Raw genomic sequence first — 25,984 nt, forward strand, 5'->3', positions numbered from 1 at the left:
TTTTCAATTTCAATCTCAATGTTAGTTGTAACAAGCAGAACATAAGTAACTAAGAGAGAGAATCAATTTTCAATCAGGCTTATGGGGGATATTAGCTTTTTTTTTTTAACAAAAATGACAAAGGCACCAATGATGGAAAGAAAAGAAACCAGAAAAAAGGGGTTAGGAATTTTGGTTTGAGCACTGAGAAAAATTACTGCTAATAAATGAAAGTAAGATTTGGGGCTTTCTTTCCATTTACAATTTTTAGTTTGAACCAAATGCGAGGGCTGGCTTTATGAGCTATAGTGGCCTAATATTGGCATTTTCATGGGATTCAAGCTGGCATAATTAATTCATGTGACAACTTCATTAAGGTTTGTTCCCGGTGCTGACCTGAAAACTCCTTGGGGACAGGCACCATGTCTGTTTTCTGTTGGCTGAAACTAGCAGGATGCTGGTAGATAATAAAGGCTTGCCAAGTCTGTCCTCAGGAAAGGATAAGATGACTCAAGAAAGGGGAGGGACAGGCTGAAAGGGCAGACATCCTAGCTGGGGCAGGACCCCAGGATGAACCTGGGGACAGTCTGAGATAATGAGCAGGCAGAAAGTGGCCCTTGCTGCTAGCAGCTCAGAGACACCTGAAGGGGGGATTTCAGCAGGAGTTGCAGGCAGCCCACCCGGGCAGTAGACAGAGATGGAAGTGAATGTGTGGGAGTTTCCACAGAGTGCTCAGGAAGCTGGTCTATGGGAGTAAGACAAGAGTGCTTCCAAGTTCACAGGAAATGGAATCGTCTTGGTACAAAATAATTTTAAGTCCATAAATAGTCTTTTTTGCATAGTACACATTTTCCAGGAATACTTTGAAGACCTTTTATATGGATGAGTCTCAGGTTTTCTTTGTGCCAATATAAATATATCCTTTGATTCCATTTTCTGCAAACTTAAAAAAAAAAAATACCACCCTGCCACCCCCTACTGGAGGAAGAAGGATCAGGCAGTGCGAGAGGCGAAGCAAGACGGAGTCAACACAAGCTTTCAATCTATACCATCAAGAGCTCGGAGCTGGGGTTGTTGCAGTAGGGGCTGTGATTTTACGCTGCTGTTATTGGCCAGTTGCTGGATGTAGGCTGACCAGGAAGAAACATAAGCTTGAGCAAGGTGATGCTCCGAAGCCAAGGCAAATCCTGAGGAGGGCTAGCAGTTGGAAGCACTCCCAGCAGCTGGGGGAGCAAGGCCTTTGGCCCTGAAGGGGATCTTAGTGCTCCTGCTGGCATCTAGGGCAGGTGTGAGGAGAAGGCGAGAGTCATGCGGAAGGAGAGGCACCTGCAGCCCACCACGTGAGTGCTGGAGGTGGAGAGTCTGGGCTCCAGCCGACTCCAGGCATGCCTGGACCTCCATAGAGAACCCAAAGCCCAGAGGCTCTTGGGAGCTTGGTGGGAGAGCTCAGTGGATGAAAATCCCAGGACTTAACTCTGGCCTGAGCAGAAGGAAGAAATGGCCCAGAGCTGGAGGCTCAGCACTTCCACAGGTGGAGAAAGAACCCGAGAAGTTCTCATTCTGTGCCTTTTTGATACCATCTCACTTCGCGCAAGGTAAGCATCCTGTGAAACATGGTTAGCTCATGATTTCATGATTTAGAATTTGTTTTTGTTATGAAAATGATACATACCTGTATAAAGAGTTCAAAGATACACAGAAGTAGGAATTAGGAATCATTGATAGCCCTCCTAATGAAAATAACCTAGAGCCTATTTTCAGCCCTTGAGCCTATTTTCTCATTCACCATTATTCTTCCCATGGATGTCTTCACTGAGTGGCAGTCATATGGCTCCTGGCGTTTTATATCTAGGTTGTTTACTCTCACAGCATAAGCCATTGGTATTGGCTGCGTGTTATTTCACTGAGTGGATGTACCATGATTTCCCTTAACTACAATTTTATTGTTTTCATATTCTTCCTATCGTAAACTATGACATGTCACATTTTGTAAATACAAATATGTAAATGTCTACATATGCATCGTAAACTATATTCCCAGGGGAGCTCCTCTAATGTTATAGAATGATTCAAGGGTCAGGATGTACCCACCATCTTTGATCCGTGGCCACTCCCAGCAGCATGTAGGAGGGCAGCTGTGGATGTCATAAATGCTCCACATCACCGAGTTCGCTGCCCTTCCCTGGCCACTGGCCTGAGCTCTCAGCATCGCACAAGGCTGCCTTGTGGCCTTTCTTACCTCCTGTAGACTGAATTGATGCAACTTTTTCTAGAAAACCCATCAACTTAATCTGGCCTCTTCTCTCTCACTCCCCAGCCTCTCTCCCATGACAGAAAAGAGTGAGAGCTCTTGGGTCCTACACCTTCCCATTGCTCCTGCCCAGTGGGGGAGATCCAAAAACAGACTACTTGTAGTTTTCTTTTTTTAAAGATTTATTTATTTATTTGAAAGTCAGAGTTACACACACACAGAGAGAGGAGAGGCAGAGAGAGAGAGAGAGGTCCTCCATCCGATGGTTCACTCCCCAACTGGCCGCAATAGCTGGAGCTCTGCCGGTCCAAAGCCAGCAGCCAGGGGCCTCCTCTGGGTCTTCCACGCGGATGCAGGGGCCCAAGGACTTAGGCGATCCTCCACTGCCTTTCCAGGCCACAGCAGCCTTGGAAGTGGAGCAGCCGGGTCTTGAACCCGTGCCCACATGGGATGCCGGTGCCTCAAGCCAGGGTGTTAACCCAATGCGCCACAGCGCCAGCCCCTGTTATAGTTTTCTTATCATCTGTCTATTCCTAGTGAGGTACTTTCCACGTTCTGTCATAAAAGCATTAATGCAATGGACATTTCCCTTGGATTCTGAGGTCACTAATATAAAATTTTCTGTGGAAGCCCATTCTCTTTGCGAGCCTGAAGACCAAGGCGTGCTCAGGAAATCCAAGTGGGATAAAGAAATGAATAAGTGACTGCTGTTGGATGATTGTTTTGTACAAAGTTTGGTTAGAACTATCTATAAATTATCACTAGATCATTTTTCTTCTGCCTGCAGTGAGGTGCTGCTGGTCAGGTGCTGTCAGCTTGCACTTGTCCAGACGTGCCTTTACTGTGCCCGTCCATTCTTAGATTGTTTTGCTGGAGTCACAATTCCACATGGATCTTTCTCTCATCTGGAGACGTGACTTGACTGTCTTCTGGCTTCCAGTGTTGCTCCTGAGACGCTCACGTTCTTTCTGTGGTCAGTTCTTTGGAGCTCATCTCTCTACTGCCTCTGGATGGGTAGAGACTCTTTGTCCTTGGTGTTCTTCGGGTTCATCAGGGTGTGCCTACCTGTGACATGTCGTGTTTCCTGACTCCTGACCTCCCATCATTCAGGAAAATCCTTACACATGTCCTCTTCACATTGTCACTGTTCTGGATGTTTGTAAAATGACTGTAAGATTTTCACACTGGTGTCCTTGCTTTCAATCTTGCTTTCAAAGCACCAGACAGGTCTTCCTGTGCTGTGTTCAGAGTAAATTTCCTTAGAATTATCTTCTTGTTCATGAATTCTCTTTTCATTTCTGGTCAATCTGTTCTTTAACTCACTCACTGAGTTTTAAATTTAAATAATGTTGTATTTTTATTTAGGGAAGCACTACTTTTTCAAAAAAATTTAATTTAAATTTTATCAGATTCAATATACTTTGTATATAGACTTTTTTTTTTTTTTTGACTGGCAGAGTGGACAGTGAGAGAGAGAGACAGAGAGATAGGTCTTCCTTTTGCTGTTGGTTCACCCTCCAATGGCCGCCGCGGCCGGCGCACCGCGCTGATCCCATGGCAGGAGCCAGGAGCCAGGTGCTTCTCCTGGTCTCCCATGGGGTGCAGGGCCCAAGCACCTGGGCCATCCTCCACTGCACTCCCGGGCCACAGCAGAGGGCTGGCCTGGAAGAGGGGCAACCGGGACAGAATCCGGCGCCCCGACCGGGACTAGAACCCGGTGTGCCGGCGCCGCTAGGCGGAGGATTAGCCTAGTGAGCCACGGCGCCGGCCCTTTGTATATAGACTTCTAAGAACATAATGCTATTGCCTTCCTCCCTCCCTCCCTCTGTCCCACTCTCCTTCCTTCTCCATTTTTTAAAACATTTTTCTGATAACATTAACATTAAATTAACATTACAGTAATAAGGCTTAATACTACACTGAACATGGGAAGCAGGATACAAGGCAGACTCATAGAATGGCAAATGCCCTAAACAGCATTCTGGCCTTGGAATCAGCCCTTAAGGCATTTGGATCTAGCTAAAAACCCCATGAGAGTTTCTCAGACAACAGGAGTCACTGTGCACTTGCTCCCCCTGTAGGATCTCTGTCCTTAATGTGTTGTACTATGTGAATTAATGGTATAACTAGTACTCAAACAGTACTTTATACTTTGTGTATCTGTGTGGGTGCAAACTGTTGAAATCTTTACTTAGTATATACTAAGTTGATCTTCTGTATATGAAGATAATTAAAAATGAATCTTAATGAAGAATGGGATGGGAGAGGGAGTAGGAGATGGGATGGTTTGTGGGTGGGAGGGTGTTTATGGAGGAAAAACTACTACAATCCAAAAGTTGTACTTTCTTTTTTTAAAAAATTTTATAAACTTTTATTTAATAAATATAAATTTCCAAAGTACAACTTTTGGATTATAGTGGCTTTTTCCCCTCATAAGCTCCCTCCCACCCACAACCCTCCCATCTCCCACTCCCTCTCCCATTCCATTCTTCATTAAGATTCATTTTTAATTAACACAAAGTATAAAGTACTGTTTGAGTACTAGTTATACCATTAATTCACATAGTACTTTCAAAATTTATATTTATTAAATAAAAATTTTCTAAAAAAAAGAGGTTTAACAAGTAAAAAGCAAAAAAGACCCTACTTTAGTGAGGATATAGACAATGACTATAAACAATGAAAATAATTGAATGGAAAAACGACCATTTCTCCCATATACAATAAATTTTAAAGTGATCACAGATCTTTAAAACTATAGTAGTGTAACATTCCTAACCACTAGTTTCATAAAAGTATAAAAGTTTTATAAAACTATATTTGCAGCAATATTGATACACACAGACATTCCTTTCTTTTTTTCTTCTTTTTTTTTTTTCTTAAATTTTAGTTCCCACACATAAGGGAGAACATGCAGTGTCCTTCTGGGTCCGACTTATTTCACCCAACATGATGTCCTCTAGTTGCGTACATTTTGCTACAAATGGAGTACTACTTCCAGTTTGCTTGTTCATATTTATCACCTCCTATTCCTCTATAATGCAGACAGCTTCCTTTTTTATTCTTTTAAACAACAAATATGCTCATTTTAGATGGAATCTAATTATTTGTGCTTCTAATTCCACATTCATAGTGATTTATTTTCTTCAGTATTTTAAATTTTAATATTATGAACTCAGATTCCTTGGATATCTGTTTGCAGGAATTCTTCAAATATTAAAATGAAGTTGTTCCTCTAGAAATGATTCTCATTTGACTTTGAAATAAATTCTAAACATGGGGCCTATTACAAACTGGACATTGATCCACAGGTTGGAACTATAATGTGGCTTTAGATAGGTCATTAAAATTAAGTGAAAATTAAAGTCAAAAGGGTAGGGCACTAATCCAATAGAACTGATGTCCTTATACATAGAATAGCCTCTCTCTCTCTCTCTCTCTCTCTCTCTCTCTCTCCCTGTCTCTAACTCTTTGAATGCATGCCCAGAAAGAAGGTCATCTGCAAACCAGGAAGAGAGCCCTCACCAGCCACCAACCTTGCCTGGACCTTGATCTTGAAAAATCCACAAACCAGAACTGTGAGAAAGTAAACTTTTATTGTTAAGCCATATAGCCTATGGTATTTCCTTGGGAGGCATGAGCAAGTGAGTACAGGGTCTTTTGAATCCCATGAAGAGTAAGTCTGGTCTGCAGGTGGTGAGTGCTGGCTGATGGCCGTGAACTCCAGGGGAGCATTGTCTCTCCACTTAGTGCTGAATTGGGGTGCAGATTCCCCTTCTGCCCATGCAGGTCTCTTTCTGTCCTTCACACTTACAGGGTAACCTCACGTAGGAGTCTCGTCAGACTCCCCACACCTGTGTCTGTGCTCCTCCTTGGTATGTGGCCACCAACATGGAGGAGGCTCACCTCTCCAGGGTGCAGCAAGTGTCTCCAGGAAACAGTTGACTTCAGCATGGCCTATCTCTTTGGCTTCCTTTTTTGCTTTGATTTTTGGCTTCTGGGAATTTTTCTAATTTTCTTCCAAGCTTGCATTAGGGATATGTTAAGATTGTTCCCAGCGTTTATACTGTTCCTCAGTGACAGTGTAGCTTACAGTGTTCAGCCAATGCAGAACCTCTCCATGCTCTGGACCACATCTAGGCAACCTCTGCCACCCCCTCAGGAGACCCAGAGCCAGGCACTGGGGAGGTGACAGGTCTGGCATTTCTGAGGAGGTTGATCGTGGCAAATGGGTGCAAGTGTCCCCAACAAACACACTTTCTGGTGCCCCCCTCCCATCTTATGCTGACTCGGGGTTTGGCCATGTGGCTCGCTGTGGCAAACAGGAGCTTAGTAATCACGAAGCAAACAAAGGCTTTCAAAGTGACAATGTGTCTGGGCTTTGCCTCGTGGGCTATGGTGACCATGCTTTAAGGAAGTCAGGCTATCAGCTGATGATAGAAGCCTGGAGGAGGAGATGCCATGAGGAAAGTCAGGACACTGGAGGAGAACTGAGGTTCCCTGGGCAAGCTCGTGGCTGTGTGCAGGGTCTTGGCTGAGCCAGCTGCACCACATCGAGCAAGGTCACTACCTGGTCAGCCCACAGATAGCACCTCCACGGGCCCTGCACTTTGTGGCTCTCTGTGTTCCAGTTTAAAGTCCTGGACCAGGGACTGAGTAGGACTCAGTAGCGGGAGTGGACTGAGGCTGTCTTATACTACTGTATTCTGGGGTGGTGTGCCATGTGGTGTAGATAGGTTAGGTTGACAAGGTTGGCCCGTGTCTCCTGTCTCCTGGCTTGGGACATAGGTCCAGAAGTCAATGACACTGTCTGCAAAGGGGACTACTCCTTCCTCTTCATATTTTACATCCTTATGTTTTATGGGGGCTTCGGTGCTCAGTCACTGGGGACCTGAGTCATTGTTCTCCTTGGAGTCTTGCTTCTCTTCCTCTCTGTCATGAAGACTTGGGCCAATGGTTATATGAGTTCCTTGGGCCCCTTGCAAACTTAGCCATCAGTGCACACCTGTTTGGATCTGGCTTTGTACTAGGACCTCAAGGAAATAAGAAGAAAAATAAAAAGTGTCACCTTCTCCTCCCCTTGGGAGCTGGGACTCCCAGTGGGGAACACCTTAAGCATGCATAAACCAGATGTATGTGGGATCCAGTGACACCTCTGATCTTTATTTGCCCTCCCTTTGAGCTGAGCCAGCAGGCAGGTGCATTAGTTGCCCGACAGATGCTCAGCCCCTTCCTCTGTCTGCCTGACTATGCGCTAGTCTTTAACAGGAAGTGAAGGAGGCAGCCAGGGCCACACCCAGTGGGCAGCCAGCTGGCGGGGCTCTTATGGAAGGTGCCTTGGAGCTGAGACCTGAGTGTGAGAGGCAATGTACCCTTTGGCCGCCAGGACAGGGGGAGGGGCTTGGCAGCTATGGGAAGGGAAGGATGGCTTGCACAGTGCTGGGGCAGTGAGCAGCTGGGGTAGGGGAGGCCAGAGGGGCAAGCAGGGTCCGTCCAAGGGTTTTTTCTTGGTGGTGATGAGAAAGCAGTGAGGAGTGGCCTGGTTTGTGCTGCTGCTAGGAGATGGGCTCTCGGGAGGCAGTAGTGGGAGTGGGGACCAGGGGTTCAAAGGAAGGCAGGACAACCACCTGTTAGGGGTCTCATCCCAGCCTCAAGAGCTCCCAGAATTGGGTCATGCGTCCACCCCCACATGAGTCCACCCAGACTAGGAAGTGGAGCCTCAGAAGCACTGTGCCAAGGGAATTGGGGTGTCATGGATGTGGGGGGCTGGTAAGCAGATCAGGATGTCACCCTAAAGGAGGGGTGGGCTAGCTGGAGCTTGTGGGACATGCAAGAAGCCACACCCACTTGGCTGCTGGACTGGGACCCCAGGAGGAGTAGCTGGGGGCAGGGGAGGCCCTGGCAACTCTGCTCTTGGGCGGGATCCCTGCCAGGGTGGCAACTGCCTCTGTGGGCTCCGCCCCGTGCCGGGTAGGGCTCTGGGGCAATGCCGGTCAGCAGGTTTAATGGTTGGGGATGAGCAAGGGTGTCCAGGTCCCAGGGGGCAGCTCCACGCCTGTCCATCCCTGAGAAGAGTGTCCTGTGCTCCTCTGGTCTCCAGCACTAGCCCAGAGCAGAGAGAGGGGCTTTGGACAGCGATCACTGCAGCAGGAGACGAGTGTGTGGGGTGATGCTGGCCCAGCACCTGCCTCCCCCAGCTTGCTGGCTTGATTTTCTGAACTCTTCCCCAGGGTGGTGATTCTGTTTGGCTTCATCTTTGGGTTTCTTATCCTGTGGCCCCATTACTAGAGACAGAGCAGGTCTCATTTCATTGAAAATTTCTGGAAACAGGAATGCTCTGAGGAGTGTGGATCCTGTCAGTGTCCTGGACCTAGGAAAGCGGGTGGGGGGTGTGGGGCTGGGTGCTTATTAATGTGGCTCCCGGTGGGTGGGGGCACCCAGGCTGGGGAGGGGCTTTCCCTGACAGCTGGGGAGCTGAAAGCTCATGTGCTGGGTGGAGAAGAGAGAAGAAAGCACAGGGACAGAGAGAGCCACAGATCTGGTCTGGAGAAGCCAGCGTTGTCATCAGTCCAGAGTAAGCCCAAGGGCAGGCTCAGGAGACCTGGAGGGAAGTGGGGAGCTGAGCAAACGCTGGACTGAGCTGGAGGCGAGGGTGGGGCTCAGGGAGGGAGCCCCAGTGTGTGCTGTGCATGGGGTTGGCAGGACCCTGTGCCATTGGGGTGGCCCAGGTGCGGTGATTCTGTCTGTCGTTGCGGCAAACCCAGAAGGGAGGGGCCCGTGCATCGTCCCTGGGAAATCGAGGAAAGCTTCCTGGAGGAGGCACGACTCTTCTGAGATCCTCATCCTTTTACTGAATTGCTTCTGCTTCACTTCCGCTCTGTGGTTATTTCCTCCATTTCATCCTTTCTGCCTGTCAGGTGAGAAGACAGAGGCCAGAGAGGTGCCCCTGGGCTGACCACGGCCAGCTGACAATCTGTCTCGCTGGGATTTGATGCTTCCCCTGGTGTATATATATCTGCTTTTAATTTAAAAAATGTCCCCTGTTCCATTGAGGTACAATTGGCAAATAAAAGTTGTGGCTATTCAGTGTAGATGCCACAGTGTTGTGACGTGACCTGTTCGCCAGTGTTGCGCTCGTCAGCGTGTCCACCCCCTCACGTCTTTACCTTCTTTCCTGGTGAGAGGATGCAAGATCTCTTCTGCAGTTAGCAAACCTCAAGTCCTCGACATGTCACAACTACATATGGTCCCCATGTCGCTTCTTTGATCTCCAGGATGTGGAAGTCTTCTCACTGCAGGTTGCTGCCCTTCTACCCAAACCCTCCCAGCCCCAGCTGCCCCAGCTCCTGGCAGCCACCTTCTCCCCTCTGTAGATCACACTCTGGTGAGACTGCACTGTATTTGTCTCTCTCTGTCCAGCTTATTCCACTCAGCAGAACGTCCTCCAGCGTCACCCACGTTGTCTCTGCTGGCAGGATTTCCTCCTTTTAAAGAACTTTCCTAGTGCTACCCAGTTAATTAAGTATGGTGGTGGCCATCCTTAAGCAGATTTGCCCTTACCTGCCATGTCTTTGCTGGGCTGCTTGACAGGGAGTGGAGACTGTCCACACACATGCACACACACACACACACACACATAGACACACACATATAGACATATACATAGACACTGTCGCTCCCCCTCTTCATGGAGGAACGACACTGGACCCTGCGCTGTTCTTTTGTCTGCTCGGCCCTCCCCGGGTTTGCTGCTGGTTCTTCCCGGGTTGGCTACCGACCCTTCCACCTCTGTGGAAGGGCGGTTCCCCCTGCCACTTTCCCCACTTCCGCGGGGGAGCGGCACACCGCCAGCCGGCTCTCTCAGGGGCTGCACAGGTGTTCCTTCAGATAGATGTTCCCGGTGCATGTTGTCTCTCTCCTCCTTTATAGTCCTCTTCCACCAATCCCAACTCTGCTACCCACACGCCGAGTACGCTGCTCTCCTCCAATCAGGAGCAGGTCCTGCTGTTTATTGGTTGAACTGGAGGCAGCTGTGTAGAAGCTGTTTCCTCCTCTCTCAGCGCCATATTGTGGGAGAGCAGATGCATAGAATAAGTCTTAATTCCAGTAACAGTCTAGTCCGAGTTGCTCCCAGTTGCTCCCCACAGACACACATAAACCATACACATAGACATGAACACGCATACTACACACATATAGACACATACTTACACATACATAGACATAGACATATATACACACAGGCACACACCACACACATGCACACATACACACATACATAGTCACATACATACATTCCACACAAAGACACCTACTTACACATACATAGACACATACACATATACACACATAGGCACACACCACATACATAGATACACATACATAGTCACACACATACATACCATACACACATACTTACACATACATAGGCACACATGCATACACAGTGCACATAGACATGCACACATAGACACACACACCACACACACTTGCATACGCACATAGACACAAATTCACACACCTAGAGACATGCACACACACCACATGGATAGACATGCACACACACCACATGGATAGACACATGTCACACATAAACACATGCACACAGCACACAAGTACACACATACACACACAGTCTCACATATATATAGACACATTACACATACATAGATACACGCACACACATGCACACAGGAGGGTTCTTGAAAAAGTTCACATAACTATGAAATTAAAAGAGCAATGTTTTCTGGTGAAAACCCCCCTTGAAATCCACGCAAATCACATGCAATTGTTCAATGCATATTTACTGACCTTTGGAGGAATCCGTCACATGAATGAATATCAATTTTTTGGCACCAAAATGAACTTGTCCTTTAATTTGTTTTTCATGAACTTTTGGAAGGGTGTTCGTGTGAGTCTGTCTGTTGGGAGCAGACTCCCGCCCTCCTGGGAGACCCACCAATTGCCTCGCTCAGCCAGTCTGCAGAGCTCCGCCTCTCCCTCTGCAAGCTTCATTTGCCGGGCAATTACTGAGCTCCTCAGTGTGACAGTCGTGCCAATCGTTTCCTTCCTGGCCCCTCTCATTTCTCCAGTTCCCCTGGGGACCTTGTAAGAGGTGGGGACTGTAGTGATACTGACTTTCCAGTCTCAGGAGCTCTGCGGAGGGGACTGGGGCATGGATAGATCCACAGTGGAGCCCCCTGAATTGCTGAGAAGGAAGGGCAGGCCAAGGGGTGCCAGGGCCCTGGGCATGGGGGAAAGATCCAGGCCAAGGGGTGCCAGGGCCCTGGGCGTGGGGGAAAGATCCAGATCTGAGTTGCCGCTCTGCACTGGTCTCAGAGATGTTTCTTCAGCTGTGATGATGAACTTGTTGCTATGAGGACTCAGCTGGGAACATGGGGGCCAGGCTCTCTGCATTTGTAACCAGTCCCCAGGAGATGCTGCTATGGCTGACGTGGGGACCACACCATGCATCGAGGACATGAAGTGCTTTGCAGATGGCAGGGAGGACGGGGCTTCCCTGGGGATACACAGAGCCCCAGACAAAGTTTATGACAGAGATACAGAGCATGAAAGGGGCCCGCTGTGGGAGAAGGAAGAGAAATGGGGGTCTCAGGCTGAATGCAGTGAGAGAAGCGGGGGTCCCAGACTGAGGAAGGAGAAAAGGGGCATCCTAGGGCCAGGGAAAGCAGAAGTGGGGAGGGGGAGACTCAGCCACATCAGTGCACATCTTCTTGTTCCTATGTCAACATCTGCAAACTTACAGAAGGCTGGAAGTGCAGGACCCACTTACAGAAGTCTCTGCTGTCATGGCCTGTGAGTGCAGGAGTCTTCCTACAACCTCTGTGCAGCCATCAGCATCAGCTACTGGCACAGGTGCAGCACTGCCCAGCCGTCCTCACTCACCCAGTTCTCTCCACTGTCCCGGTGGCTCCCTTTCTATCAAAAGGATCTGCTGTTACGTCAGCTGTCAGGTGCCTTTAGGATGCTCCTTTCCCTGACTTGGATGGCCTGGGCACGTTTGCACGTTTCAGGCCAACCCTTTTGTGGGGCAGCCTTCACCTCCAGCTGCTGTTTCCTCTAGGCTGCACCCAGTCCCCTTTCCTTTGGCGGGAGTGTCGCAGAGGGGATGCTGTGCTGCCCGCTTCGCCGGGTGCCGTTGCTGGGCACACTTGTCCCACCTGACTGGCTCCTCTGTGAAACGTCTTTCCCTTTGCAAGCAGGGAGCAAATATGTAAAGATCTGCTTTCTCAAGACCCCTCCAGCCCATGCACTCACTCACCCATCAGTCTGCCCAGGAGGCCTCCCAGCGTGTTCCGTGCGCTGTAATCTGGCTCTTCTCGCCATGCTCTGGCTTGGGCTCCTTCTCCTTCCAGCTGCCTCTGTGTCCTCTGGTCAGTCAGGCCCTGTCATTCATTCAGCACCATCTGCGTCTCCCACCTCGGGCGTGCCTGGCTTGATTTCCATGCTCCGCGTTTGGCCCTGATCACTCTTAGAAGAGGACGAGATCTGGAGTTAGATCCATGCGCCAGGCACGTGTGTTATTCATGCCGTGTCGGTGCTCTCAGGCGTTCTCGTGGGACGTTTACAGCTGTGGTGGTTTTGGTAGCTCTCTGCATGTGTGGGAACCACGAGTTCATCACAGACAGCCCTTATCTGTGTGGAAGTCTTCCCTTCCCCCTTCATAGACTCACTTGTTTGACCAGTCCTGTATAGAAAGTATCTGTGTCCACTGCAGATGCCAGCCCTGTCCTACACCTGCTTGGGCTCTGATTCCTCCCACTGGCCACCCCCTGCATGGCTGCCCTCCTCAGCCAGCCTGGGCTCCCACCCTGCTCCCTCCCAAACACACCAGCCTTCCTGGGCAGAGGACTTCCTAATGATCTCTGTATGTATCTGTCTCTCCCCTAGGCTCAGCTCCTTTTCAGAGCTTTGGATGTCTCCAGATCTCATCACAGTCCTGTTACTGGCTCCTCTACGAGGTGTGCAGAAGGCACTTGCTCAATGCTTGTTGGGTGAGTGGAGGAAAGCTGACAAGGGTAAAGGTGCAGAGGCAAGAAGGAGGGAGGAGATGGGGGCCTGGAATAGGCAGGCAGCTGGGGCGAGACCGAGATCAGGGCACAGCGAGCTCGGAGCTGGTGGAGAGGAGCCCGTGTGGGTTGTAGTGCAGGAAGAGTTGACAGCCCCGGGTTTGGGAAGCAGCCCCTTGGCCGCTCCAGGGAGGATGCACTACAGGGAAGGGAAGGCAAGAGGAATGTGGAGGGCTGTGGAGTGGCCTGGCTGAGTGTGCCCCATGTGTGTGTGTGTGTGTGTGTGTGTGTGTAGAAAGGGCTGGGGATGCCCTTGCTGCCAAATCATTGTTGCCATCACGACCTCCGGCCCTGACTTCTACTCCTACGGTTACTTCTGCAAATGGAAATGCAGCCTCCCTCGGATGTGGGATTTCTGATGTTCTCATGTATAAATGCATAGAACAGAGAGATCCTTTTCATACTTCATCTACTTTCTTGTCAGTCTCAGCTTCATTTTCAATTCCCTTCTTCAGTGTCCTAATTTCCTCCTTGATGGATTTTTTGATTCCATCCTTGTGGGCTTGCCGCTGAAGGGGAACGGTGTGGGTGGGAGTCTCTCTCTCTCTCTCTCTCTCTCTCTCTCTCTCTCTCTCTCTCTGTCTCTCAGCCCTAGAGGTGCTGGGCATGGGGCAGATTTTGCTAAAGGTTGGTTCTGAGCCTGGGCTCTGTTCTCAGACCCCGCAAAGTGTCCCAGCTGCTTAGGGAAGGGATAGACTGAGGAACCTGTTAAAAGGCAGCCCTGGGAAGGGAACTAATGGCTGCTCAGCCTGCTCTAGGCACCCACAGTGCGCCATGGACAATGCACATTTTCTCACATCTGCAAAATGCCCGTGCTCTCCTTGTTAGCGAAAAGGTCATCAGTGACTTTGCTGCTCGGGGTTACAATGGCACTTCCAGCATCTACTTCCCTCTGCAGAAGAGGAAACTAAAGATGTCGAGTGATACCCTGACCCCCAGAAGCACAGCTGGCAGGTCCCAGGCCCGCACCCACTGAGGGCCATCTCTACCTGCCACAGTGTCCCTAAGAATAGGCTGTCCCAGCCTTCAGAGCTGTGACAACCACTTCTGATACCAGAGTCCGCTGTGACTTGGGAGGGACCAGAGCACTCAACTTTTTCGCAAGCAGCTCTGCTGTTTATTAGCCTGTGTGACACAGGAAAAATCACTCAATTTCTTTGAGTCTCAGCTTTCTCGTTTGTAAATTGGGAATAGTGTTCTTTCCTCATTAGTGTTCCCTCTGCCAGGCCACTCTCCCCAATGTGTCCCGGCAGCTCCGTCACACCTGCCACCAAAACCCTGGATCTGACAGTGCACCTGTGCCCCAGCCCTGCCAGTCCCCACACTCTGAAGCTCGACACCTCCCCCCACATTTCTGATCTTGTGACCTGACCCAGATGTGTGAATGTATGTGCTCTTCATGCGTTGCCAGCTCTGCTGGGTAGTTTTTTCAGGGATAATGCCTGGACATCCTGGAGAATTATGAGGATTCTAGTTAACATCTTCTGGATGCGTTTAGCATCATTCTTGCTGTGCAGCAAGCCCATGAGCAGTGCTTATGACTACTCCCCCTTTCCACCTGCTTAGTCCTGGAGCCTGCCTCCTGCCCACGGTCTGTATGTCTCCCCTCTCACCAGGCTTGTCTGAAGCACGTGTCCAGGCCTGGTGCCACCTGTGCCTGGAACTGTCACTCTTTTGGTTTTCGAGGTAGGTGTTGGCAGAGCAAAGTATGCATTCTCCTTGGTGGGTGAGCAGAGAGGAACCAGCCTCAGGAGGGGTGGCTGGCAGGGGTACATGGAGTGTGTCTCCCATTTCCTGTCCTGCTGGAAGTTAACACAAGGTTGCACTGGACGTGCAGTCCCTTCTTAGCTGCTTCCCCAACTCTCCAGAGCCTATGGGGTGCAGGGAATACCCCTCCCACACCCCGGCAGGAGCACTTTGGCCTTGTCTCTAAGAGCCATGCGGGGCCTAGGAAACCACAGTGAGCTGTGGAGACTGCAGACCCAGAGGGGCTGTCTTGGATTGCTCAGATTTGGGAGTGCAGTGGACTCAATGCTTGTTCCCCACTACACCCATAGGCTGAACCCTAATTCCCTGTATGATGGTGCCTGGAGATGAGGCCTCTGGGAGGTCATTGGGTCTTGAGGGTGGAGACCTTGTGATGGAATTAGTGCCCTTATAAAAGAGACAGGAGACATCTCACGTCCTTTCCCTCCGCTGTCCACCATGTGTGGGCACAGCACAGCCATCTGTGAACCAGAGAGAGGGCCCTGACCAGAATCCACCCCAGCTGGCATCCTGATCTTGGACTTCCCAGCTTCTAGAACTTGAGAAATATCTGCTCTTTAGGTCCTGTGGTCTATGGTGATTTATTACAACACCTGAGCTATAAAAGTAGGTGCTGGGGAGCTGCAGACCACACTCTGCTCTCCTCTCAGCCGACTCCCAGCCCAGGTCCAGGGTGCTATGGAGGTTTTTCCCACCTGTGTGAGGATGACCATTAGCTGCTGGACACTCTGGACTGTAGGACAGATAAAAGCCATGCTCTTGCATGCTTTCCATTGCCCCGGATGTTGGAGAAGGGATAAGTCCACTGACCCTACAGGTCTCCTTTGGAGGGTCAGTGACCCCTGACCTCACAGGTCTTTGGAGGGCCCACTTCACTGCTGCCCATGCTTTAGAATCTGTCAGACCTGATAACTCATGAGCCTCAGCAGGCCAGGACTGTGCTCCTTATCCACTGTGTATCCCCAGCACCAGGCTCAGTGTCTTGTATGAGAAGGTACTTCAAAATATTCATGGACATATGGAATTTATAGATAATTTTATTTAAAAAAATGGAATCCATGCATATTTTTTTCAGAGTTTGCATTTTTCATTAGATTTTTTGAATTTTCCGTATACAAATATATGCTGGATTCATAGGTAACAAAATGTGGAAATGGAACCCTCTCTGTCCCGGAGTTCTGGATTCACGTTGGTCAACATTCCAGAGTTCCAGGGAGACATCAGGCATGAAACGTGTGAGGCTCATGAGAGAGGTTGCTTAAAATGGTTTTTGCCACCTGCTACTTGGTTAGTTTCCTGAAGCTGTTGTAACAGGTGCCAAAAACTGGGTGGCTCAAAACAGCAGAAACTGACCATGTTACAGTTCTGGAGGCTAGAGGTCCAAGATGCAGGCTCCCGCAGGTCCTTGCTCCTTCTGAAAACTGTGGAGGGGAAATCCGTTCTTACCTCTCGTTAGCTTATAGTGGCTGCTGGCCATCTTGTGCACTCCTTGGCTTGTAGATGCACAGCTCTGATCTTCTCTCTTCATGTGGCTTCCTCCTTCTGCACCTGGCTATCTATGTCTTCCTTAGAATGAATCAGGTTGGATGAAGGCTCACCTTACAGACCCAAATTTGCACTTGATCACCACTGTGAAGACTCTACTTATGAATGAGGTCAAGAGGTGGGAAAGCCAGAGAAGCTAAGAGGCAGAGTGTCGCTCCCCCTCTTCATGGAGGAACGACACTAAGTCCTGCCTAGGCTTCATATCCGAGTCACGGCACCATTATGTCGCTCCCCCTCTTCATGGAGGAACGACACTAAGTCCTGCCTAGGCTTCATATCCGAGTCACGGCACCATTATGTCGCTCCCTCTCTTCGTGGAGGAACGACACAGGACCCTGCGCTGTTCTTTCGTCTGCTCGGCCCTCCCCGGGTTGGCTGCTGGTTCCTCCCGGGTTGGCTACTGTCCCTTCCACCTCCGTGGAAGGGCAGTTCCCCCTGGCCACATTCCCCACTTCCGCAGGGGAGTGGCACACCGCCGGCCGGCTCTCTGGGGGCTGCACAGGTGTTCCCCTTAGATGTTCCCCTTAGATGTTCCTGGTGCATGCCGTCTCTCTCCTCCTTTATAGTCCTCCTCCGCCAATCCTAACTCGGCTGCCCACACGCCGAGTACGCCGCTCTCCTCCAATCAGGAGCAGCTCCTGCAGCTTGTCAAGTTGGTGAGAGGCAGCTGTGCAGAAGCTGTTTTCTTCTCTCCCAGCGCCATATTGTGGGAGAGCAGATGCATAGAATAAGTCTTAATTCCAGTAACTTAGTCTAGCCCGGATTGCTCCCCACAGATCCCCCTTTCTTTTTATTTTTGGCGTTGATACGCGCCTGTCTTTGGTGTCCCGCGGCACACACTCTGCTCTACTTGCTAGAGTTGCCACAGGTTCTTACAAGTCCTATCAATCAGGCAAACCGAATCCGGGTCCTCTCTTCGCCATGTTGTGAGGAGGTTTTTAGGCGCTGATGCGTGCCTGTGTTCGGTGACCTGCGGCTCATACTTTGGTCGAGCCGCCTGCTGGCGCTTACCGCCTTAATCAGGCAGACCGAATCCAAGCCTCCTAATTGCTGTATTGTGGGGAGGCCTTACTGATGTTAATTCGTGCCTGTCTTCGGTGACCTGCGGCGCATAAGCTGCTAGCCGCCCGCAGGTGCTCATCGCTTCACTTAATCAGGCAGACCGAATCCAAGCTCTCACATTGCAGTGTTGTGGGGAGGCCTTATTGATGTTAATTCGTGCCTGTCTTCGGTGACCTGCGGTGCATAAGCTGCTAGCCGCCGCAGGTGCTCGTCGCCTCACTAATCGGGCAGACCGAATCCAAGTCTTCTAATTGCAGTATTGTAGGGAGGCCTTTCTATTTCTCTATTTCTCTATCTCCGGGCATTCCTATTTCTCCCATTTTACTTCTGTCTGCCAACATTCCCATTTCTCTCATTTTACTTCTAAACTTCTGTTTCTCTTATCCCCGCGGCTTCCCGGCGCCTGCCCCGAGGCTGCTTCTCGGCAGCTTTCCGGCTCTGAGCCGCTTCAGCCCGTGCCTCTCTCATCTGCGCGGCTCGGCTTTGCGCGCACACTCCGCGGTCTCGCACTTAGCCCAGCGTTCCCTATCTACTTGAGCCCCGCGCGCTCTGTAGCTGGCGTAGCTTACGTTTCCGCCATTAGCATTCAATCCAAGTTCCCCGGGCTAGCCTGGCGAATTCAACCCAGCTCACGTCTCCGCCCCACGATTTGGCTTCCCGTCCTTTGCTCCCCGGGCTAATCAGACGGATCCCAATCCGGCTTACGTTTCCGCTTCTGGTTTCAACTTTTCGCCCCCTATTCCCGGGCTAACTTGAGAATCCCAAAGTGGCTTTCGTTTCCGCCTCGGCCTGCCCCCCGCGGCTTCAATTTCCCTAACATTTTTCTCTACCTGGTATGTTTCCCCAAACTTTCTTCCAACAATATTCCTCCCTCATTTCTCCTGGCCTCTCCCCACAGTCCGCATCCGAGTCTGTTTGTTCTAGCTTTCACTTTCGCTTTCGACCTTAGAGATTTCTCCCAGCTTCCCCCCGTAGTCCGTATCCAAGTCTATGCCTAGGCTTTCAATAGCTTCTTCCGGCACCTTTTTCGTCCGGCTTTTCCCTAGGCTGTTTGCTAGTCTCTCTCTCCGAAATTTTCCCATTTCTTCCCGTTTCTTCCCTCCTAGGTTTCCTATCCGTCCTAGGTTTCCTATCCGAGTCACGGCACCATTATGTCGCTCCCCCTCTTCATGGAGGAATGACACTAAGTCCTGCCTAGGCTTCATATCCGAGTCACGGCACCATTATGTCGCTCCCCCTCTTCATGGAGGAACGACACTAAGTCCTGCCTAGGCTTCATATCCGAGTCACGGCACCATTATGTTGCTCCCCCTCTTCGTGGAGGAGCAACACAGGACCCTGCGCTGTTCTTTTGTCTGCTCGGCCCTCCCCGGGTTTGCTGCTGGTTCCTCCCGGGTTGGCTACTGTCCCTTCCACCTCCGTGGAAGGGCAGTTCCCCCTGGCCACATTCCCCACTTCCGCAGGGGAGTGGCACACCGCCGGCCGGCTCTCTGGGGGCTGCACAGGTGTTCCCCTTAGATGTTCCCCTTAGATGTTCCTGGTGCATGCCGTCTCTCTCCTCCTTTATAGTCCTCCTCCGCCAATCCTAACTCGGCTGCCCACACGCCGAGTACGCCGCTCTCCTCCAATCAGGAGCAGCTCCTGCAGCTTGTCAAGTTGGTGAGAGGCAGCTGTGCAGAAGCTGTTTTCTTCTCTCCCAGCGCCATATTGTGGGAGAGCAGATGCATAGAATAAGTCTTAATTCCAGTAACTTAGTCTAGCCCGGATTGCTCCCCACAGCAGAGGGTGTATTTAGAGAGAGAATTGAGATTCTGTGACATTTCTGTCCCTTACCGGAGCAGAGGGGAGAAGAGGAGGGCTTCCTTCACTCCAAATCTAGTGAGAGGGTCTCTAAGGGGACCACTTGCAGGGCAGCTTACCACGTGTTTCCTGGGGGCATGGAGAGAATCCAGCTGGACTGGTTGTATTGGCAACTTCTATCTCCTCTCCTCCACAGTGCCTGGGTGTGAAGAAAGACCCAGTGGGAGCAGTGGAGTTCTCCCACATCTGCTCAGCAAGTGTTTGTGAGTTTCCCACAAGGCCATTGCAAGATGTAGCTGGGTCCAAACTGTCTTTGAAGGGACCCTGCTGAGAAAGCAGGCTCCCAGGGTGAGAGCCCATAGTGATATTAGGGGCTGTGCAGCTTGGGTGGTGGCTGAGAGGGAGGTCTCACCAGGTCCACCAGGAATGGGGGCATCTCCTGTGTTCAGGGCCTGGATGGCAAGGAGCTTCTCATTGGCACCTCCCATGGATCCATGAATGTCCGCTGAGGGACACAGAGCAGCAAAACACAAGTGTTATCCCAGAGATTCACCCATAGGACTTCCCAGATCCTTCTCCCACTTCCTGCCCCCGGGGTGGGGTAGGGAAGAGTAGGAGCCTGGATAGAGTCAAGAACTAGACACCTGGACTGGGGGGTGTTTCACCTTAAATGAAGTTGAGAGGTCTTTTAATTAAAAGTTTATTTTTTATACATACATACACACACATACAGAGAGAGAGAGAGAGAGAGAGAGAGAGAGAGAGAGCGCTTCTATCTGCTAGTTCAAGAATGCCTACAACAGATGTGGCTGGACCACATCTGGTTGTCCATCCAGGTTGAAGCCAGGAGCCAGCTGGGTCTCACATGTGGGTGACAGGAACCCAAGTCCTTCAACTATCACCTGCTGCCTCCCAGATGCATTATCAGGAAACTGGATCCAAAGTCAAGACAGGACTCTATCCCAGATACTTCAATACGGAATGCAGGTGTCCCGAGCAGTGGCTTAACCCACTGCAGCACAATGCCTGCCCTGAAGTTGTAAGCTGAGCTGGGTGCTTTAGTTACTGAGCTGAAAGCTGCTCTTGGGGGTGGGCATTACCAGGAGCACAGAGCCCTTTCCTGTCATCTAGGACCTTACCTTGAACTTCATCTAAAAAAACCGGGCAGGAGAGGCCAGGGACTCTCTTACAGCAGCAGCAGAGAGAATCTACCACATTGCTTGTGGCTCATGGAGTCGCTTTCTGGACACAACATCTATCAAGAAGCCTCAGTTAAACTAACCACACCCCTGATGGAGCAAAGTTACTCTATTCCATTAAGAAGGCAGTAGTGTGGGGTGGTTTAAGGATGAGCTTGGGGTTGTACAGTCACTGTCTCTGGACACAGATGTATCTGGCTCCAAAAGCAAACTCAACCTCGCGCCCATCCCACTATAGTCGGCAAGAATGAGACAGAGGCAGGAAAGCAAAGCCAGGGGCTCAATGATCTTCATCACCCTCCTGCTCCAAGACTTTGGGTAAGGCCGGCTCCTCCTTACTCAGATCTCAGCTGTCACTGCTTCAAAGGGATCCTCCTGGCAGAACACACGGCATGGCTGTGACCCAATTGTACATTTGAAGCCTCTGATAACATTCACCTCTTTCTCCTCCCCACCAGGCTCCATGACTGCCCCTTCCCCTGCCTGTCCTCCTGCCTGCCCTCAGTCTCCTTCCCTTCCATTGTGCCTCTCCATAGGATGAGATCTGCGTCCTGAGCATCAGCGTCCACAGAGGCTGTAGATGCCGGAGAAGCAGGTGTGGGATGAAGGGTGGGGGCTTAAGCCTATCACAGTGGAACCCTCCTGATTTAGGACCAGGGAAGCCCAGTTAAAGGGGGTGGAGACCCCCTGAATCAAGTCCTGGACAGACTTCCCACAGCTGGAAGCCATAGCCCAGCTAAGGAATGAGCCTCTGATGGAAGCCACGTGACCTGGAAGTTTTAGGAATGCCCAGCCTGTCTCCAGCCACATCCAGTGCCAGGCCCAGGGCAGTGAGGTTGACCAGCATCCTCTCCTGGTCGTCTGTGGAGCCTCTGAGAGCCTAACTGCTGCCGCCAGGGCTGCTCAGGGATGAGGCTCTGCCAGGCACTGTCACTGACGAGATGGGGAAGGAAAACATGGAGAAGTGATTAGAGGAATTTCACTGCTTGGTCCATCGCTGGCACTGGTGGAGCACCTACTGTATGCCAGACACTGCTCTAGCTTTTTAATTGACATATGCCCATTATGAATGTTGTCTGCTAGTGACCGAAATTTGACTGGAATTGGTTCCTGTAACTGAGAAATCCGCAGGTGAGGTTTGGCTTAAGGGTGGCCACATTGGAGTTGTTAGGATCACAGCTTTCTCTTTCTGGGTGCTTCCTGGCTGCTTCTGTGGCGCCCTGTCCCCCAGTTTCTCCTTTTATTGTCATAGGGCAGCCAGGGACTCCCAGTCTTGCGGGGGTAGTGAAGGGTTTCAGGTCAGAATTCCTGGTGGAAGTCCCGTGTCACCTCACCAGCTTGGGCTGGCACCTGTGGCCATTTCCTGCTAGGTGGATGGTGAGTGTAATGTTTGGTTTAGGTTGAAGTCCTGTGTGGTTCAGTCATCTCTGCTAAAAGCTTGTGTGCTGAGATTGGAGGCAGAGGGGGCATTCGTGACCCTGGGGGAAATTGGGATCTGATTAGTAGAGGAGAAGGAGGGCTTCTGGACTCAGAAAAGCAACAGACAACACTCAGAGCATCATCCAAGTGACCCTCCCATTGGTCGAGTCATGAGCTGCTTGTGCAGGTGAGAATCCGGAGACAGAAAGGGGGTTTCGTTTTACACAAGGGATACATCTGGCCCAGACCTATACAACCTTCTTTGAGTTCCTCAACCAGCTCTCCCTCCCTTAGGATCCCAAAGCCCTTTGTTTGAATTCCTGTGTTGCATCCATTTTCACGCATTTTGTCCAAAGTAATAGGATGCCTGTGTGTCAGTTGTCTATGGCTGTGTAACGCATTGATCTATTACCAGTGAGTTGGACAGCACATGCTTATTGTTGGCCAGATGTCCAGGCATGGCTTTGTTGGCTTTTGGTTAAGGATCTTCCCAGAATCTTTCATTGGGAATCAAGTTTTTCTGAGTGAGCAGTGTGAGTGTTGGGTGCCAAGTTGCAGCACACTGCCCTGTGTCCACATGTCCCGGGGGCAGGCTTTCCCAGGAAGTCCTCTTGACAGGCTGGGTGGGCTGGAGCTGGTGCTGGAGCCACAGGTGGTAAGTCTGGATGAGGAACTCCCATCACCTGTTCACTCTCTTCCCTCTTCCTACAGTATAGGAGCACAGGGCTGCCTCCCAATGCTGAGGGCGTCCTCTGCTATACAGTAGTTGTTCAACAGATACTTATGAAAGGAGTAATCCCAGAACTGAAAGTTTACTGCAAGGGAGAAACTGGCTGGGGGCCAAATAAGGCCAGGAAAATGCCTTTGAAACTAACTGACTTTGTTCTGGGCAGAAACTTGCCACAAAGCCCAGTCCAGATAATCCACTCAAGGGTATTCTTAGTCAAGGTTCTCCAGCTCACCTGAACGTGGATGTGTTTATTACAGGCAGTGACTCCCCTGGTCCTAGAGGCTGTGATGTGCCATGATCTGCAGAGGAGTCAGCAAGGTGGACACACCCAGAAAGCAGGGGGAGCAGGAGGTATGGCAAAGGAAGGCACTTGTGTAAGTCCCAGAGTCCAAAGACTCCAGAACGAGGGGATCCAGTGTCCAAGGGCAGGAGACGTTGGAAGTGCCAGCTCAGGGATGGGTAGAGGCAGAGAGGGAGAGATATTCCTGTCCCACTTTTCTCTTCTTTCTAGGCCCTCATCAGTTTGAGTGATGGCATTGATGAGTGCAGAAATTCTTTGTTCCATCTACCAATTCATTGCTAATGTCTTCTAGAAATGCCCCCATGGACACACTCAGGACACTGCTTCACCGGCTACCCTTGCATCCCTTAGCCCAGTCAGGTGGGCACCCATAAACCATTGCATGGAGAAGTTGGGGATTTGGGGTAGAGGTGTTCAAATCTTCCCTGGAACCCATGGGGGCAGAGACTGGTGGGTACAGGTCCAGCCGAGGAATGCTACACCCAGGAACATGATCAACTGCATGCCCCCTCCTAGAGTAGGAAGAAATCTGTGTCTAGTTTGTGTGATATGGTGAAATAACACTGGCAGTTGGGTTAAAATACAGCTTGCCATCTAGCTGTTCAACCATGGATGAGCCATTACCCTCTCTGAGCACAAATCTCACTGTCAACAAAATTAGATAATACTAGCCAGCCTCCCGGAGCTGTTTCAAGGGCTGTGTCCATGGTAGGCATTCAATAAATTATAGAGGTAATAATACTGCCATTAATAATGATGTTCACTACTATTCCTTGTTCTTAGAAACACCTTGCAGTTAATAGGTGTTCAATAAATTATTCTGGTTGACTTAATTTCCTTTTGATACTCAGAAACAGGAATATCCTTACTACAGACAAAGAGTCTCACTCAATTAACTCTGTGTTTTGAAGTGTCAATAAGGGCAGGGAAAAGGCATTTCTTTGCTCCATGTTTTTATGATCTCATCATCTGCTATGGTTTTTAGATGGGGAAATGTGATTGTCAATTAAGAATCTGAAAAAGAGTTCCCTTTATTAAAACACACAAACACAACACAAGCACCGTATTTCATGCAGAATCGGAGCTGCTGCCGGCTGCCTGAAATTTACCGCCTCGTGTCCCAGCAGAGAGAATTTGCAGCTGGATTAATGCCCCTTTCTCTGGCAGTAAATCAATTTTATTCATACAGCCATATTTTCACCCCAGTGACGGGAGCAATGGCTGCTATTTTGTAGGCACTATGGGAAAACCCAGGGATAACTCCCAAGGCACTCAGAGGCTGCTCCACAAGTATCATAGAGAATTGATCTTTCCTGGGGAGAGGCATTCTAGAAAGCTCAGCTTGGTCATTTCAAGGCATTTCAAGGATGGGGAGACTCCTCTATGGAGCATACTTGGTCTCTCCATTGGGCTTGATTCCTGCTGTGGTCTCTGGGGCCTCCTGGGAAGCCAGATAATCCTCCCCGCTCTGTGCAATCTGGAAGCTCCTGCCCCCTTCCATCTCTGCCACCCACTGCAGAGGAATGTTCTAGATAAGGGTCCCTTGTTGTGTGCTCTCATCACCTTGAACTATGTCAAGGCACCTGCACAGGTATGATTAATTATCTGTAGAATTAATGAATTCACATTGTGCCTGCCTTTCCTGTTAGGGTCTTCCCTGTGTAGATTCAAGCTCCATGAAACCAAGCCTCTTTGAGGAATGAATGCATTGATGACAGATGAAGGAAAGGACCAGCACTGGAGACCCACAGGCTGGGGCAAGTGGAGAGAGATGATATGGGAGATGCAGGTGGTCATGTCTTACAGGGTTGTGGGCTGCACCCCAGGGCACTGGGGTGATGTGGCCCTACTGGAGCATGGACTAGAACTGGGCTTCTCAAGCCTGTTTACTGGCCTTAGGGAACACCTGGGGATGATGTGAACCACAAGATGGAGATTTCTGATGTCTGGGTGGGCCCAAGGTTCTGCGTTTCTAATTTCTCCCAGGTGAGGCCAGCGCTGCTTGTTTCAGAGAAAGCAGTCCCATCAGTTGGTGGAGAATCACCTGGCTGGTGAAGAAGACGCAGTAGGGGCTCCATCTAGGAGACAATCAGGGTTCAGAAACACAGAGATGAGAGCCAGACATGGTAGACCAGCAGAGACAGAGGAGGGAGCTGAGCTTTAAGGGATGCAAGAAGCTAGCCAGCAAGATCTGGTGACCAGCAGGGTGAGCATTTTGGGAGGTGTCTGATGCCCAGGTTTCTGGTGCTTGGATCTCTTTATAAGTGTAGTGTTTTGTGGCATTTACTTCACACACCAATGCTATGGCTAGCTGATTTTAAATGAAGGCAGGGGAGGGGGCATTGGCAGAGTAGTTAAGAACTCATGGTGGGGGACAGCGCTGTGGCATAATAGGTTAAGCCTCTGTCTGCAGCTCTTGCATCCCATATGGGAATCGGTTCAACTCCTGGATGCTCCTCTTCTGATCCAGCTCTCTGTTATGGCCTTGGAAAGCAGTGGAAGATGGCCCAAATGCTTGGATCCCTGCCCTGCTGTGGGACATGTGGAAGAAGCTCCTGGCTCCTGGCTCCTGGCTTTGGATTGACACATCTCTGGCCCTAGTGGCCATTTGGGGAGTGAACCATCTCTGTAACTATGCCTCTTGAATAAATAAATAAATATTTTTTTTTTTTTTTTAAAGAACTCACAGGTGGCACCTTCATCTCATATTGCAGTGCTTGGTTTTGAGTTCTGGCTTTGCTCTCAATTCCAGATTCCTGGTAATCTGCACTCTGAGAGATAACAGGTGATGGCTTAAGTGCTTGGATTTCTGACACCCACCTGGGAGACTGGGATTCAGTT

The 25,984-nt window shown here is 50.2% G+C and overlaps 1 long non-coding RNA gene across 4 annotated transcripts; it reads left to right on the top strand.

The window, feature by feature from the left end:
* The first annotated feature begins 992 nt into the window (after positions 1–992).
* LOC149126350 (uncharacterized) lies at positions 993–25,787 on the top strand. 4 transcript variants are annotated; one of them, XR_016234962.1, is made up of 3 exons: positions 993–1,574; positions 13,142–13,245; positions 23,100–23,216. It is a non-coding gene; the product is annotated as an uncharacterized LOC149126350 (long non-coding RNA). The 4 variants fall into 4 exon arrangements; XR_016234963.1 differs by lacking the exon at positions 23,100–23,216 and adding an exon at positions 19,691–19,779; XR_016234961.1 differs by lacking the exon at positions 23,100–23,216 and adding an exon at positions 25,557–25,787 and having other exon boundaries at positions 994–1,574.
* Positions 25,788–25,984: the final 197 nt, after the last annotated feature.

The sequence above is a fragment of the Oryctolagus cuniculus genome, chromosome 6, assembly GCF_051225735.1.
Source record: "Oryctolagus cuniculus isolate XC-2025 breed Fujian yellow rabbit chromosome 6, ASM5122573v1, whole genome shotgun sequence".
In the NCBI taxonomy this organism is placed as follows: domain Eukaryota; kingdom Metazoa; phylum Chordata; class Mammalia; order Lagomorpha; family Leporidae; genus Oryctolagus; species Oryctolagus cuniculus.